At 39.3% G+C, this 16,602-nt stretch overlaps 1 protein-coding gene across 11 annotated transcripts in view; it reads right to left on the bottom strand.

Annotated features, from left to right (window-relative positions):
- Window positions 1-332: 332 nt before the first annotated feature.
- The window catches only part of LOC104611196 (uncharacterized), a 30,149-nt gene continuing 13,879 nt past the window's right edge, over window positions 333-16,602 (bottom strand). For 6 of the 11 annotated variants that reach the window (XR_016082726.1, XM_010278169.3, XM_088898666.1 and 3 more), the window contains one exon: window positions 333-819. The gene's annotated coding sequence lies outside the window, so the exon portion shown is untranslated. Of the gene's footprint in view, window positions 820-4,151; window positions 4,515-16,602 lie in introns of those variants that run through there. The other 5 variants (XM_088898665.1, XM_088898667.1, XM_088898671.1 and 2 more) reach the window with 1 other exon arrangement.

Genomic DNA, 16,602 nt, shown 5'->3' with positions numbered 1-16,602 from the left:
AATGAAGGGTATAGAGGTCTTTTTGTCAATTCTGTCAAATCTTATCGAAACAGCCCAACAGGGGGAGGTTTATGTCCTTGCAGAAATTAAAGGGGAGACATAAGTATTTATATTAAAACTTAGGGGAGGTTTAATTCTTTTATCCAAAAAAAAAGTAAAAGAAGGAACTGCCGTTTTTAGTGCTGACCAGATAAAACATATAACTCCCATTATATGACAATTTTTACTGGATCATGGAATCTTCAGTCTCTATGACAATTTTTACTGATGACCAGATAAATTATGCAACTCCCATTACACCAGATCCAGATATGGAGAAGGACTAAGCCATCTGGAAAAGAAACTCGTCAGAAGTTAAACAGTTAAGTCAGCATACCTTTTATTCACTCAAAGCTCCCCACCTACTTATCCAAAAATAAAAAAAAAAAACTCTCCATCTACCTCAGCGCCTCACTTCAACTGGAATCTCCTATGGGAGCTTAAAATTACATATTGATTTTAAGTGTTTATGTGAAATTTTTCTTTGTGACTGCTGATCAAAAAAAAAAAAAAAATCTGTCTGACGGTCTGCTGACAAAGATGAATGTGTTATGTGGCTCTCTCAAAATGATCAAATCTATCCTTTCTGTAAGTATAATTCTCTTCATCGCTTCTTTCAACGTCCATTTTCAAGAGCCATTTGGTGTCAAGCACAGACTAGTTTTAATTCAGATCTGTTGAATCAGCGCTCCCCACACAAAGTTCTTTTCGATTGGATAATCGCATTTAGACAAACTCATGAAGAAGCAAGCATCTCGGCTGCAAACTTCTTTACCTAGTCTGGAACGCAAGAAATAAAGTATTATTTGAGACAACTCAAGTCAAATATCACCTGTAGACATTATTCGGATTTCAGAGAGCTAAATCCTACCTTGTTTGTGGCACCTTGCCTCTTTCAAATACAAGGATACGAAACAGAATAACAGGGAATTTAATAGATTATTCAACTCTACATATTTATGGATTTTATGATCCCATTGCAGGATATGCAAGATGCCTATTCATCCTCCAATGCGCCAATGAACATGCCATCATGGATAGTGCAGCTTTTTGCTACATGCAGCTTCAGATGCAAATATAACAAAGCTTCTAACCTACAGTTACTATCTACAAGACTACAACTAGTCAACTTTTTGCTAAGTCTGACTAGCCAAATTCATGGATAGTGCAGCTGCACTGAGCTCTACTGGAAGACTTCTGAACACTTCTACTTTTTTTTTTATTCATGAAAATAGGACTCAAAGCCAAGCTGCTCATATACTTGCTTATTCTGCTTGTAAAGGTCAAACGGCGATACAGTAGTCTTACTAACCGTTATCATGTTTAAATATCTATAAATTAATGAAGTTGCTTTCTTTCTTTGCCAAAAGAAAAAGGCCAATAAATAGACGTCAAGAATATAAAAAAAAAATTAACTTTGCCATTTTAGGTGGAATATCATTATATCGATACTCCAGATTTGCCTCTTTGACCAGCCACACACACAAGAAATGTCGTCCTTTTTCACTTTTTTTTGAAAAATAAAAGTAATCAAAAGGCATTAACAACTCAATTATCATTAATTGAAGAAGACTTTAGGAACTCACTTGTGATTAATTGAAATGTCTATTAATTATCTCTCTGTTTAGTTTAGAATTAAATCAATGCTCTGTTTGCTATATTAGAGAATTTATTTAGTATAAAAATAAATAAAAGTTTAACATAATATTAGTTGTCTAATATAATATTAAAACCAAAATTAGGGACCTGCTGCTGAAAGACAAATAAAACCAAGTCTTTTCTTTTATTCATTTTCCCACTGTCGATATACCTCTGCAGTGCAGAGAATGAAAGATGAAAATTAATTAATCTACAAGTCAATTAATTAATAACGGATAATAAAAGATGAAAATCTGAATATAAAACTTCAAACCGTTATAGTCTAACCTTAGTTCCTAAGTTCAATAGATTGTCAACATTTAATTGACAGTTCACTATTTTAAAGGCTACAAGGAACTCACTTAAATCTATGTTTATATGTACAGCTACAGGGCATGGAGGAGATTTCCTGTAAAAGGGGTATGAAAAAAGGGAGTTTACATCTCCTCCCCACAAGGGGCCGCCCAACAACACCCCACAGCACATTCCTGCCGTGTATTAGGAACATCTCCTGATGATAGTATCAGAATCCATAATGTTATCATCGGGAGATGTTTCCAATACACGGTGGGAATATACTTTGGAGCGTTGTGGGGTGACCCCTTGTGGGGAGGAGATGTGATCTCATGGAGAGGAAGATGAAGGAAAACAAAAGAAAATGAAAAAATTAATGGGTTTCTTTTTGGAGAGGAACCTGTATTTTTATACTAAAACAAAGTTGTCCACACTGGCACTTTGTTGCTTTTTTTCTTTTCATTTTAAATAAAAAGATAAAACATGGACAGTAGGATGTTTATGTTATGTATCTTAAATTTTTTATGTCTGAAAAATTTTATACCATTTTCATATTAAATAAGGGCCATCTTTGGCACCGACCCATGCATTGCATGGGGCCCGCTAGTATTAAATGTGCTCAAACAATAAATTCAAAGAAATTATTAGCATAGCGTTGGTCTATATTGTACATTGGATCCACGTCAGCAATTCAATGTCTTGGCCTATGGCGGGTCAACAGTTAAACCGTCCTGGCCCATGATGTCATAAATCATATGATAAAAATATAAAAAATAGATTAAAAAAGGCAAAATTAAAAAATTATGAAAATGTCCGTCTTTGATTAAACAAAAAATATGGATAGTAAATGAGGATTTTTGTTATCAATAATGGAAATGGCTATAAATACAGAAAGGGGATTTACTGTTTAACTAGTGACCCACTAACCGGGTCAAATGGTTCAATTAGATGGATCAATAGGTTCTTGGTTTAGTCAATGTTTTTTAACCTATCGGATTAAGAAAGGGTTAAAGACATTGATACTTTGTAAGCTTCTAGTTATAAAATCAATTGAACAAAAGTGGATCACTCTATATTTGGATCTAAACCATATATAAAAGGTTGGATTTGATTTGGACTATTCCTCTCAACTCTAAATCAAGATTCAATAAGATGACAACGCTTGGAGGCTATAGAACTTTTCGGATCTGAATTCAGATTCTATTGGATGTCACAACTCCTTTATGGTATTCACGATTTTACAAATTGTGTTTTTTTTTATTTTTAAGAAAAAAATATATATCAAACATGAGGCTGCTTAAACTCGCTCACAACCATTTTATCAGGAAAAAGGTCAGCAAATGGTATGGCTGAAGCATTGGTTAAGTTTGGGGTAAACAGGGATAAGCATTTTTGGGCTCAAATGTAATGGTTATTTAATAAGGGATAGGTGGAGTACTTCCAGCCTATATATTGAGATGTATAATACTTTGCACATGCATGGTTCATTGATTCTTTATAAACAGCACTAAAGCATTTCAATTAGCTATTACAAAACAAAAACCAAAACACCTACAAGAGAATAGAAGAGACTCAAATGAATTGAATTACAAGAGGAGACCTGAACTCACACTCGATCAATTGAACTGGAACTAGAACTAGGAACTAAATAGTGAGCGCGTGTATGTTTTTCCTGAGATTTTTTTATTCTTTTTCTTGGAATGAAAGATGGACTCTGCCCCCTTCTTATTCTTCTTTTTGTAGTTTTTTTCTGATGTTTCTTTTTTTTTTTTTTTTTTGGGGGGGGGGACTGAAATAAGAGATCCATTCTCTTCTCTTTTTCTTAACTTTTTGCAGAGTTCTTCTCTTCTTGTTCTTGGACTGAAACAGGGACTCCACCCCCTTCTTATTCTTTTATTTTATTAGTTTTTTCTAAGCTTTTTTCTTCCTCTCGGTTGAAAAAGAAATATTTATTCTATGTTTATAGCTGGAAAGCCTAGCATGAGTGGTAGCCTTACAAGCAACTCATATGTTTATGCAATACGCAATTATTTTGCTTCTATGACATTGTTAATTTGCATTAACATGCTTATGCATTTAATCGGATTTTATTCATTTATTTAATTCTTTATTTGACTTGTTTTAAAAAAGGTAAAGTATAATATATTGATATTATAATAATATATCTTGACATCAAAAGATGTATAAAGCCCAATATAATATACTGAGATAAAAAAATGTACAAAAGCCCTGTACATGTAATCTGTAGATCAACCATAGGGCTACTATGAGATCCGAAAAGAGTCGATGGACAAAAAGGAATGGCTGAACTCCCCACAAAAGAGTCTACAAGTGGAGAGCCAACCCCTAATAAAATCAAAAGATGTATTAATAACGGCCTCTATGAAGGTTTTTCTTTGAACTGAAAACCCTTGCATTTTGCAATAACCATACTGCTCTCATTACATCCAAAGGAACCACAGTCGACAGCCCATACTTTTTTACCCTCTTCTTATTCATGCTGAAACATTCCAACATCTAAAGAGCTCAAGAACCAGACCTTCCTGGAGAAGCCATAGTGTAAAAATAAGTGATTAGAAGATTCCTGCTGCTGCTCATAAAATGGGGCAAAGACGGTTGCCAATATAAGTTAGCTTGGGGTGTAGGATCTTTTATTTTCAAGACCCATGGTCTAGCTTAGCTTTGGCGCCTTGACAACTATGCTGATCAGATGTAAGTGGGTATACAAAATATGGTGTAAGCGGATAACAAGAGCAACTAGGTTTTGATAATTTATGTTGATGAAATCATCATTTTAGCTTCCAATCCCAATTATTTCCATTATTCTGACTTACACTAGTCAATAACCCAGGTTTTAAGAAGGGACAAACATCCAATCCCTTTTCCTAGAACTAGGTATTTTTTTCAGGGGTTTCATACGTTTATTTTTATGAGCTGAATCCCCCTTTGTATAACTTCTCAAGGGTAAGGTTTTTATGGTCAGGATTTCTCTCAAGAGGAAAACCCTGGTCTAGGCCAAGAAGCTAGCAATGAGAGCAAATCAGGGGATGTCAGACAGCTTGTATTGAAGAGCTCAAGGAAGTGAACCCAGACTGAATGAGTGAAGGTGCAATAAACGAACAGGTGGGTTACAGATTCTGGGCTTGAAATGCAGCCTACAGGAGTTCTCACTGGACATCCTCTATTCAGGAGATGATCCATAGTAAGAGTCTTGTCTCTAGCTGCTGTCCAAAAAAAAAGAACACCACTTTAGGTGGCGCCTGGGCTCTCCAAAGCCAAGCCCAATGAACACCCATATTTGGCAAGTCTGAGAGCATCCTATTATAGCACGAACAAGAAGAGAAATAGCCAGACCTGTTAGCAACCCACACTCTTTTGTCGCAATCCATAGGGACCAGATGAACCTCATTCAACCTCAAAAACAAAGAGCAAAGCTCCTCCACCTCCCAGTCATTCATATTCCTCCGAAATGCATTCCAAAACCAGAGCCTCCTTATTTGTTGCAAGAGAACAAGGACGGGTATACCTCACACAAGGGTTGATCAGTGCAACAAGTGTCCTTCCAGAAGAAAGTCTTGTCGCCTCTTCCTGGCTTCATTTTTACTTTACCAGTAAAAACATCCTTGTGCTTCATATCTAAACCCCTGAACCATAAGAATGGAGAAGTTCACGAGTCTCCCACTCATTATTGGCCAAGCAAAACTTCCCAGCAATCACTTGCCGCCACAGACTACTGAGTACTGACTTCCACCCCAAATCACCATAACCACTTGCTGCGAAGAGCTTTCTTCACATTGCAAAGTTGCCTAGCACCTGCTCCTCCTAAATGCTTAGTTTCACACACCCACCTCCAGGACACCCCATGAATTTTCCTTTCATCAGTAGGTCCATCCCATAAAAAGTCCCTGCGTAATTTCTGAAGGGCATCAAGCCATGTTCATCATAATCACACAAGACACATAAAAGTTGATCGTTACTTTATTAAGCTGTGGGACAGGTTTGCACCTGGTATGCTACTACCCAATCACAACGGGCTGCTTTCCTTACCAAGGGAGTTGGCCAAGTACCTATTGTCAAAGCTATCAGGCAAGTTTGGCAAGATTGATATCTTCATTCTAACTTGGGGAGAAATGTTTAGATGTATGAGGTACTTCTGATAGATGTATGGGGGTATTTGTGGTATTTCATTTATACTTTTTGCCTTTCTATTGCTTGTAGGGGTAGTATGTCTTTTCTAATACTATTAGAATATACTCTTGTGGAATCTGTAGGTGATTTTCTATGCACATGACCAAACCATATTATTCTACTTTCTTTCATTTTATTACCTATTGGAGTTACTTGTAGGATCCTTCAAATGACTTCATTTCTGACTCTATCCTTTTAGTTTTTCCACCCATCCATCTCAGCATGTGCATTTCTGCCACAGTCATTTGTAGATGTGTTATTTCTTGACTGCCCAACACTGCTTCATACAGCATAGCTAGCATTACAAGTTTACAACTGTTTTATAGAACTTTCCTTTTTATCTAAGTGTTATTCACCTGTCACATATGACTCCAGATGCATCCCTCCATTTTTCCCATCTTGCTCTAATTCTATGGGCAACATCCTCATCAATCTCTCCCTTAATATGAATTATCAAACTAGGCACCAGAAAAGGTCATATTGGGTTATCTCTTGGTCTCCAATCCTAAATGTATCCAGATTTGCACTCCTATTATTATTGTTGAAATAATTTAGTTATTTGTGTTAGGGTCTGTTTTGGCTAGTTAAAGCATTTTTTTTTTCTGTTATTTCTGTTATTGTACTCACTTACAGCAGGGGCACAAGGGTCTTTTCCCTTCTTATTTCTGCCGCCCTATATAATATAATAGAAATTGGCGCCGCCAGCACTGTTCTATTGCTCCAAACCTTTTCTTCTTCCTTTCTTTCTTCTCCTTTTCTCTCTTCTTCCCTTCTCTACTTCCTCATATTTCAATCGGATTTATTGCCAAGATGGTATCAGAGCAAGGCTGTTGAATCTGGGCGACCAAGTTTTTTCCTCTTCAAGTTGCTGAATCTGGGCGGAACAGAGGACTGAATCTGGGCTGATCAAATCAGATCTGCAACTGGTACAACCCTAAAGTTTTCTTTCTTCTTTTATTTCTTTCCTTGGTCGTGTACCAAGTGGAGAACAAATGAATCCAAACCACTAAATGTCGGCAGACTTTTGTGAGGGTTATATTTTTTATTTGTTGGATCATGTGATCCTGTACCTATGAAAAGGTGACTGTAGGTCATAGATGACCTGTTTTCTCTGCTTGTTAGTCAGATTTCATGTGTGTTAGGATCTTTCTTATTGAAGAATGCTGTGGTGGAACTTACTGGAAAACCGGTAGGCTGGGACTGTTCTTCATGTAGATCTGAAAATCAGTCTCATCATAGTTCTTCTTTGGAAATTGGTGCCGTTTTTTGTGCTCAGATTAAGTCCAGAACTGAATTGTTGTGTGTGGAGCTTTTGTCGACATAAGGAGGGATCCTAAGTTGAGAGTTTAGATAAAAAAACCTTGTGTTTACCATGTCGTCTGAGAATTCTGCTACTTCAGAGATTTCAGGGAGCCACAATGGAGTGAGTGGGGGAATGGATATGAATTTCCCCATGGCTGTTATTCCCTTTGATGGTCTGAACTACCTAGAGTGGTCTAGGGGAATAAAACTCTGCATCACTGCTAGGGGGAAAATAGGATACATCAATGGGAGAGTGAAGAAACCGAAGAACGGAAGTGCTGAATATGATAGGTGGAACCAAGAGAATAGTATGGTGATGTCATGGCTCTTGGTTTCCATGCTGCCACAGGCAAGGAAGACTTTTATGTGGGCTGAAACTGCTTGTGAGATATGGAAACAAGCAAAGTCCACCTATTCAGAGCAGAGACACTATGCCAAGATATACCAACTGCAAGCTGAATCCTTTACTTGCAAGCAGGGGGAGAGGAGTCTCTCGATGTACTATTCTGATTTGACATCGATATGGAAAGAACTTGATCACTACTAGAATGTGAATTGAAAGTGTGATGAAGATGCAAAGGTGTATAAGTCACTTGTATCTCAGCAACGGGTCTTTGCCTTCCTCCTAGGGCTGAATCCTTCATATGAGTCCATCAGGGTGCAGATCTTGGGTAGTAAAGACTTGCCATCAATTCAAGAGTTGTATGCCTTAGTGTTACGGTTCGGCACAGGCTTAGCCTTGCCTACGCTTGGCAGGCTTACGTTAGGGACATGCCCGTCATTTTCGCCTGTAAGATTTTTGGGAGAACTGATGTCATCTTCAGGCAGACCACCAGAAGCTTAACGTACTCTTTGAGGAGGGGTGGTCGACCTCCTTGGGTGCCTAACCTTGGCACTCCTAGACCTTCATCCCCTTGCGGGGCGGCCCTGGTTAACGGCTAGCATGGCTACCAGGGTTCCTCATGGGCGCACACTTGCTCATGGGGACAGTGTTGGACCGGCACTGCGCTACCGATACTCAAGGGAGGCTTGGCATGCGGGCCTGGCTCAAGCATGTCCCTTCACTTCGCCAGCCCCTTGCCCAAGCTGAGTGAGCTACCCCGTTGCCCTTAGCGCACGGGTGTGTTCCGGCCCAAGCGGTTGCCTATCATCATGGCACACAGGTGCCTGTCATCATCGGCATACAGGAGACCCTTCACATCGGTGCCAAGTCACCTTATCGGCGCATGGTCGCCTTCCATGATGGTTGTCCCCCTTTAGCACGTAAGCGGCGCCTCCCATGGACCGGTCTGAGCCAGGAGAGTGCCCCGGCCATTGGACTTGAGGTCATGATCCAGTGCTACTGACGTTGGTGAAGCCATCCCATCGGGCAACTCCTAGCCTCTAAGCGCAGAAAGGCTTGTCCTGGCCTGCCTTGGCCAGGACGCCGCACGGGTTTCTTCCGCTGCAGAACTACCCCCGTGACATTAGTGCAGTCAGAAGAGAGTAGAAGAAGTGTGATGAATTGTGTAGAGGGGGAGTCAGTTGCCCTAGTTGTCCAGGGAAATTCAGATACAAATGCCAGAGGTGCTTTTAAGAAAGGTGACTCTCAGAAGAGAACAGATGATAAGAGTAAACTTTGGTGCACTCATTGCCTAAAGACAAGACACACTAGAAATACATGTTGGGATCTCCATGGAAAACCTAAATGGGCACAGGATTTGGGTAAGAAGTCAACACCTAATCAGGGCAAGAAACCAAGTCATCAGAATCAGAAAAAGTATAACTCAACTCCTTTCGTGACCATTTGGAATTGTATGGTAGGACTCTCTGCCAGATGGATTTTGGTCCTACTCCCTCTACCTCTTTCGCGTCTACATCAAGTAACGCTGCCACTGCCTTCCATGTGTCATCTCATACCACTGATTCTCTTTGGGTTATTGACTCCGGAGCCTCAAACCACATGACCGGTAATTCAAATTTAATTCAAACATATAACCTTCTCTCTGGGAGAGATAAGGTGAGACTAGATGATGGTTCTTTCTCTACCATAGCTGGCCAAGGTACCATACCTCTCCCACTTGGCCTAACCCTTTCTAATGTACTGCATGTTCCAAAATTACCTATAAATTTGTTGTTCGTTAGTAGTATAACTCACTCCTTGAACTATTTAGTCACTTTTTTTCTATCTTCATGTGTGTTTCAGGATTTGGCCTCGGAGAAGACGATTGGTAGAGGAAGCATGGTGGATGGTCTCTACATGTTGGAGAATAAAGCTGGTCTTGTGGCGACAGAGTCCATGAGTTTGTCCAGTGAGAGTCAAGCCTATTTATGGCATAGTCGTCTTGGTCATCTTTCTTTTGAGTCATTAAAAGTTATGTTCCCAAAGTTGTTTGGGTCCTTGTCAGTAGGTCAGTTATAGTGTTAGACATGTCAATTGAGTAAACATTGTAAAAGTTCTTTACCTTTGAGAAATAAAAGATCTGAATTTCCATTTCATATTATTTATTCTGATGTTTGGGGCCCTGTTACTCTACCCACTGAGGCTGGATATAAGTACTTCATTACCTTGATTGATGTTTACTCTAAATACACTTGGGTTTACCCTATGCGATCTAGAGATGAAGTGCCAAAAATTATGAAAGACTTTCAACGCATGGTGTTCACTCAGTTCCAAACTAAAATCCATATCTTCCAGTCGGACAATGCAAAGGAATACTTCTATAATGATTTAACGGAGTTTTTTGCTTCGAGTGGGTCATTTCAACGAAGCTCTTGTGCTAGGACACCCTAACAAAATGGTATTGCTGAACGAAAGAACCGTCACCTTCTCGAAGTAGCTCGTGGCTTATTAATTCATATGAATGTACCAAAACGTTTTTGGATGGATGCAGTTTTGTGTGCTACATACATCATCAACTGTATGCCATCTCAGTTACTAGAGTATAAGGCCCCACATTAGCTTTTGTTTCCTACAACTCCATTGTCCACCATTCCGATGCGTGTTTTTGGGGGTCGTTGCTTTGTCCATAACTTGTCCCCTACTCGAGGTAAGCTTGATCCTCGGGCTATTCCTTTTGTTTTCCTTGGTTACCCTTTATCTCAAAAGGGGTATCGTTGCTATGATCCTACCTCTCGCAAGTACTATGTCTCCATTGATATATCCTTCTTTGAGAATCAACCTTTCTTCTCGGTTTCTCCTTAGGGGGAGAGTAGGGTTGAGGAGAAACAGGCGGCTCAAACTCAACTACCTCCTTTACCCAATCCTCCTCCATTCCGGGTCTTTCATCATCGCCATAAAAGCCAGCAGAGTTTAAGAGCCGTGGAACCTAACACTATGCAACCAACATCATCGGATTCGCCAGAGGCAAATCTGTCTCATCAGCCAGGTACACTTGCTCCTATTGATATGCATGTTCCTCTCAATGTTGATTCCCCTGTCGTCAATGATCTTGATGTTCCTATTGCTAAGAGAAAGGGTGTTAGATCTTGTACCACTAATCATCCTATCTCTAATTTTGTGTTCTATGATCACATTTCACCTTCATTCCGTGCATTCCTCTCTTCTGTGGACAGTGTCCCCGTTCCTAAGAATGTGGCAGAAGCTTTATCTAAACCTAAAGGGAGTTGGTTTGTTGTTCCAAAAACATGGTCACTTAAAGGTGGAAGTATATGCTGATGTTGATTGGGCAAGAGCAGTTGATGACTGAAAGTCTACCAGTGGGTATTGTGCCTTTGTAGGAGGAAACCTGGTCACATGGAGAAGTAAAAAACAAAGTGTGGTGGCTAGGTCTAGTGCTAAAGCAGAATATAGAACGATGTCTCATGGGGTTGCTGAAATCATGTGGATAAGAAATCTATTAGGTGAACTGGGTTTTGCAGTGAGCAATCCTATGTCACTCTATTGTGACAATAAAGTTGCCATCAATATTGTTGCTAATCCAGTCCTGCATGATAGGACGAAACACATTGAAGTGGACAAGCATTTTATTAGAGAGAAACTTGTAAATGGAGAAGTGTGTACTCCATATGTCAGCTCAGAAGAACAACTTGCAGATATCTTCACCAAAGGTGTTCATCATGTGCGGCACAATGATTTGTGTGACAAGTTGGGCATGATTGACATCTATATCTCCAACTTGAGGGGGAGTGTTGAAATAATTTAGTTATTTGTGTTAGGGTCTATTTTGGCTAGTTAAAGCGTTTTTTTTTTATTTTCTGTTATTTCTGTTATTGTACTCACTTACAGTAGGGGCACAAGGGTCTTTTCCCTTCTTATTTCTGCCGCCCTATATAATATAATAGAAGTTGGCGCCGCCAACACTATTCTATTGCCCCAAACCTTTTCTTCTTCCTTTCTTTCTTCTCCTTTTCTCTCTTCTTCCCTTCTCTTCTCTACTTCCTCATATTTCAATCGGATTTATTGCCAAGAATTATTAAATAATTACATAGTAGGTGTTCTGTTTTAGTCCTACTTATTTTAAACCTCTTATTGCTAAGGTATTTAGACGCAATTTATTTGGTTCAATGGTAAAATCTTAGGCAGGCAAGTGTGAGAACACGAGTTCAAGTCTGAGAATGGACACTGTGTAAAAAAATGCCAAAGGTGAGGACCATATCCAATCTACCCCTCCTAAGAGGCTAGGTAGCTGGACCAACATTTTGTTTCTTAAGCCATTTGTCCATAAAATTTTGCATTTAATCCTTCATTAGTTTCATCAATTAAAACAATGTCATCAGCAAAGCGAACAACAAGCACCATAAGACCTTCTCCCGAATATGTTTAGTCAATTCATCTAATATCAGTGCAAATAAATAAGGGTCAGGTGTTGAACCTTGGTGAAGACCCATTGCAACCATAAAATCTAATGTTTCTCCCATGGATGTTCTAACATCAGTTGTTGCACTATTATGCATATCCTTTATTAGGTCTATATACCTATTTGAAACCATTTTCTTTTCCAAGACCCATCATATTATCCCTCATAGGACTCCATCATATTCTTCCTCTAGATCAATGAACACCATGTGGAGATCTCTTTTTTCTCTCTAAAGTTTTCTATCAATCATCTCAAAAGAAAAATAGATTCCATGGTTGATCTCCCATAAGAAGAAGTTATCTATTACAAGTTGAAGGGGCTAGAAGTAGGGGTGCAACTTGCACAGGATTGGACCAGGCTTTTGCCAAAATTTGAATGGGTCGGCCCAAAGGCCCGAGAATGAAGCAATGTAAAATGCTAACTCAAGCCAACCCAGGCTGCACCCCTAGCTAGGGGCAGAGCAAAAAGAACATGGGTTAAAGTATTAAGAAATTACTTAAATGCTCATAATTTGACAAAACCAAGGAGCTTTCATAGGTGGGAGGCAAACAACAAATCAAATCTTGATTGCCAATGGAGTGTTGAGGAGGTTAGAAGACCCAACTAAGCCCAACCAAAGCTAAAGATCTATTGAAGAGTTTTGGGAGGATAGATTAAAAGGATCTTGTAATGTTGAAAGGGAAGCCACAGAATAAATCCATAAGGATGTAAGGAAAAAGTTAAAAGTGAATAGAGAACAGCCTATTGTGAAGGAAAACCAAGACAGAAAGAAAGAGATGGAGGGCGATAAGAATGGAGAAGCTGCAGAAACTAGAGAAAAAGTAGGGGAAGAAGCCTTTAGAAGTAGGAAAAAGACCAATGAGGATTCAAAGATGGGGAGAGAAGATAAAGCAAGTACTTTGGAAAGTAATGGAAAGGACCAGGTGGAAGAGTTAGCCACTGGGCTTAGAAGTTAAAACACCCAAGGAAGCACAAGCATATGTGAGGTTAGGGAAGGGGAAAGGGGGAACAATTAAGGAACTTCTGAGAAAAGAAAAGCCAAATATTATTCTAATCTAAGAGTCTAAAATCCTTGAGCTGGATAGAAGATGGGTCAGAAGCTTTTGGGTGAAAGAGAATTAAGGTGGAGTTTCCTTCCTTCTTGGGGTGCTTCTGGGGGCATAATAACTATTTGGAAGGAGGAGGTACTTCAGTGCTCAAAAGAATTAACAGGAAATTTCACTATGTCGGTTAAACTGAAAAATGTCCAAGATGGGTTTGAATGGGTTTTAACAAATGTTTATGGCCCTAATTCTTATAGAGAAAGAAACCTGATGTGGGAAGAGTTGGATGATATTAGGGATTTATGGGAAGGGACATGATTTGTTGGTGGAGATTTTAACGTGGTAAGATATGCAGAAGAAATGAACAACACTAGGCAGAGAGTAACAACTAGCATGAGGAAATTCAATGATTTTATTGATACCTTTGACTTGAGAGACATACCACTAGGACAATCTAGATTTAGTTGGTCCAATCATCAAGCTAATCCAATTTTCTCTAAATTGGATAGATTTTTAGTCTTAGTTGATTAGGAAGAACATTGTAGTGATTTACTAGGGAGAACTTTGTCGAGAATTAGTTATGACCATTGGCCGATCTATGTTTTTCAACAAGGAGTGGTTGTGACCCTACCCCTTTTAGGTTTGAGAACATGTGGCTTACACTTCTTGGTTTCAAACAAAGAGTAAAGCAGTGGTGTAGTGAACAGCAATAGGGGATGGAATGAAAGGGGCAGAAATTTATGAAGTTACAGAAGCTGAAGGCAAAAATTAAAGAATGGAATAAGCTGGTTTTTGGTAGATTAGAGGAGAAGAAGGCCAATCTAACTTTGCAAATTGAGGACATAGATAGAAGGGAATTAGAAGGGCTACTAAGAGAGGAAGCCAGAAGTTTAAGGCTAAAGTTGAAGAAGGAACTCCAAGAAACTTTATTAAGGGAGGAAATAAGTTGGGAAAAAATCAAGGGAGAAATGGATCAAGGAGGGAAATGGAACCATCAAGTATTTCATGCAATTGCTAATGGTAAAAGAAGAAAAAATTTTCTCTCGTTTAGAAATTGATGGCAGGTAAATCAAAGATCAAGCAGAGATAGCTAAGGCCTTTGTGGATCACTTTAAATAAATTTATTTAAGGCCCCTGAGTGAATGATGGTCAATTAAAGGGCTGAATTGGGAATCTATTGATGCCTCCCAGACCTAACTTTTAGAAAAAGAAGTTTGAGGAAGATGAGAACAAGGAAGCAATTTTTGCCATGGACAAATCTAAGGCTCAAGGCCCAAATGGTTTTACGATGGCCTTTTATCAGGATTGTTGGGAGATCATTAAGCCGGATATTCTTAAAGTGTTCAAAGAGTTCCATAAGAAGGGTATAATTAGTATAGGAATGAATTCAACCCCTATTACCTTGGTGCCAAAAAAGCTAAATGCGAATCATCCAAAGGATTTCAGGCCAATTAGCTTGGTTACTAGCATTTATAAAATAATTGTCAAGGTGTTTACTTGAGGATTAAGAAAGTTCTCTCATCAATCATCTCTCATTACCAAGGGGCATTTATTAAGGATAGAAAAATTATGGACCAAATTCTTATTGCTAATGAATGTGTAAAAGCCCAAAAAAGAGCTAAGAAAAGGGGGTGAAATTAAGTTGTATCTGGAGAAAGCTTATGATTTGGTGACTTTGGAGATTTGTAGTGCAAGTGGATCACAGGTTGCCTACAAACTAGTCTTTTTCAGTGGTTGTGAATGGGTTGGTGGAGAACTCTTCTGAAGCCATTAGAGGGCTCAAACAGGAAGACCCCCTCTCCCCTTTCCTTTTCATTTTGGTGGTAGAGATTTTGAATAGATTGATTTCTAAGCCCGACCAATTGCATCTCTTTAAAGGTTGGGTGGTGGGAAGGAATGGAGTGGTGGTTTCCCATCTCCAGTTTATAGATGACATTTTGATCTTTTGTGATGGGAATAAAACACAAATGGGATTGGAAACTTGTAACTAGTGGCCAGCCTCTTTGAAAGAATGTCTAACTTAAAAATTAACTGGAATAGAAGGGTGGTGGTGGGTGTTAATGTTTTTAAAGAGGAGTTGGGCTCCTTTGTGGAGATTCCAGGGTGTGATAGAGGTGTGTGGCCCTTAAAATATTTAGGTTTACCTCTTGGTGGCAATCTAAGGTCTGTCAGCTTTTAGATTCCTGTGGTGGAGAGAATTGAAAAAAGGCTTGCTAGATGGAAAAGGAATTACATCTCTTTAGGGAGGAGAATTACATTGATCAAATCCACCTTGGCTAACCTCCTTGTCTATTTCATGTCTGTCTTTAGGATGCCTCGAGCAATTGTGAGGAGAATAGAAAAATTGATGAGAGACTTCTTGTAGGAAACAGGAGATAGAAGCAAAGGTCATTTGGTTAGGTGGGAGAAGGTGGTAAAAAGGAAAGAAGAGGGTGGGTTGGGTTTAGGAAACATAAGGAAGAAAAACCTTGCTCTTTTAAGTAAGTGGTTATGGCGCTTCCCCTTGGAGAATGATAGATTGAAGCATAAAGTGATTTCAAGTATTCATGGGTTTTCTAGGAATGGTTAGGATGCCGGTATTCTGCAAACAGCCAACCAAGCAACACCGTGGAAAGCAGTGCACGATATTCTTACTCAATTCCTTGAGCACATCAGGTATGACATGGCTTCTAGCATTAGGATCAAATCCTGGGAAGATGTGTGGGTTGGGGATCTTCCTCTGGGTTGTTACTTGTAAATCCTTTTTCTTCTCTTCACTAATGGCCTCTACCCCATCCCATTCCTTCCCTATAAAAGAAGTCTGGTGTGCCCCTATCCCCCCAAAAGTGAGTGCATTTTATTGGGAAGTTTATCATGAAAGCATCAACAAGGGTGATTTCTTGCAAAAGAAAAGACTAAATTGGTGCTTGTCTCCCAACTGGTGCATTTTGTGTAAGTTGAATGGTGAGAGTGATTTCCATCTCTTAATTTCTTGTCCTTTTGTTTGCTGTATTTGGGAATGGTTCTGCTCTCTCTTTGGTTGTAGGTGGCTCCCTCTTGTTAGTTTGGAAAGTCTCTTTAGACCATCCTTTCTGAGAAGCACAAGAAGAAGCAAATTTTGTGGAAGTGTGCTACAGAAACTATTATGTGGACTGTTTGGGAGGAAAGGAACTTAAGAATCATTTAGGATGAAAAAAGAAACAAGTTATCTTGGAGACTGTTACAGTTAGAATTGCTCATCGAGTGAAGACTGTGAAACCATTCTCTAACTTCTCAGTGGAAGACTTTATTCGAAACTAGGGGTCGATTGCCCTTTCTTC

The sequence above is a fragment of the Nelumbo nucifera genome, chromosome 2 (assembly GCF_055504915.1).
Source record: "Nelumbo nucifera cultivar China Antique chromosome 2, China Antique-T2T, whole genome shotgun sequence".
NCBI classification, from domain to species: Eukaryota; Viridiplantae; Streptophyta; class Magnoliopsida; order Proteales; family Nelumbonaceae; genus Nelumbo; species Nelumbo nucifera.
Note: the sequence above shows the minus strand (reverse complement) of the source record. Positions and strands in the feature narration are given on the sequence as shown.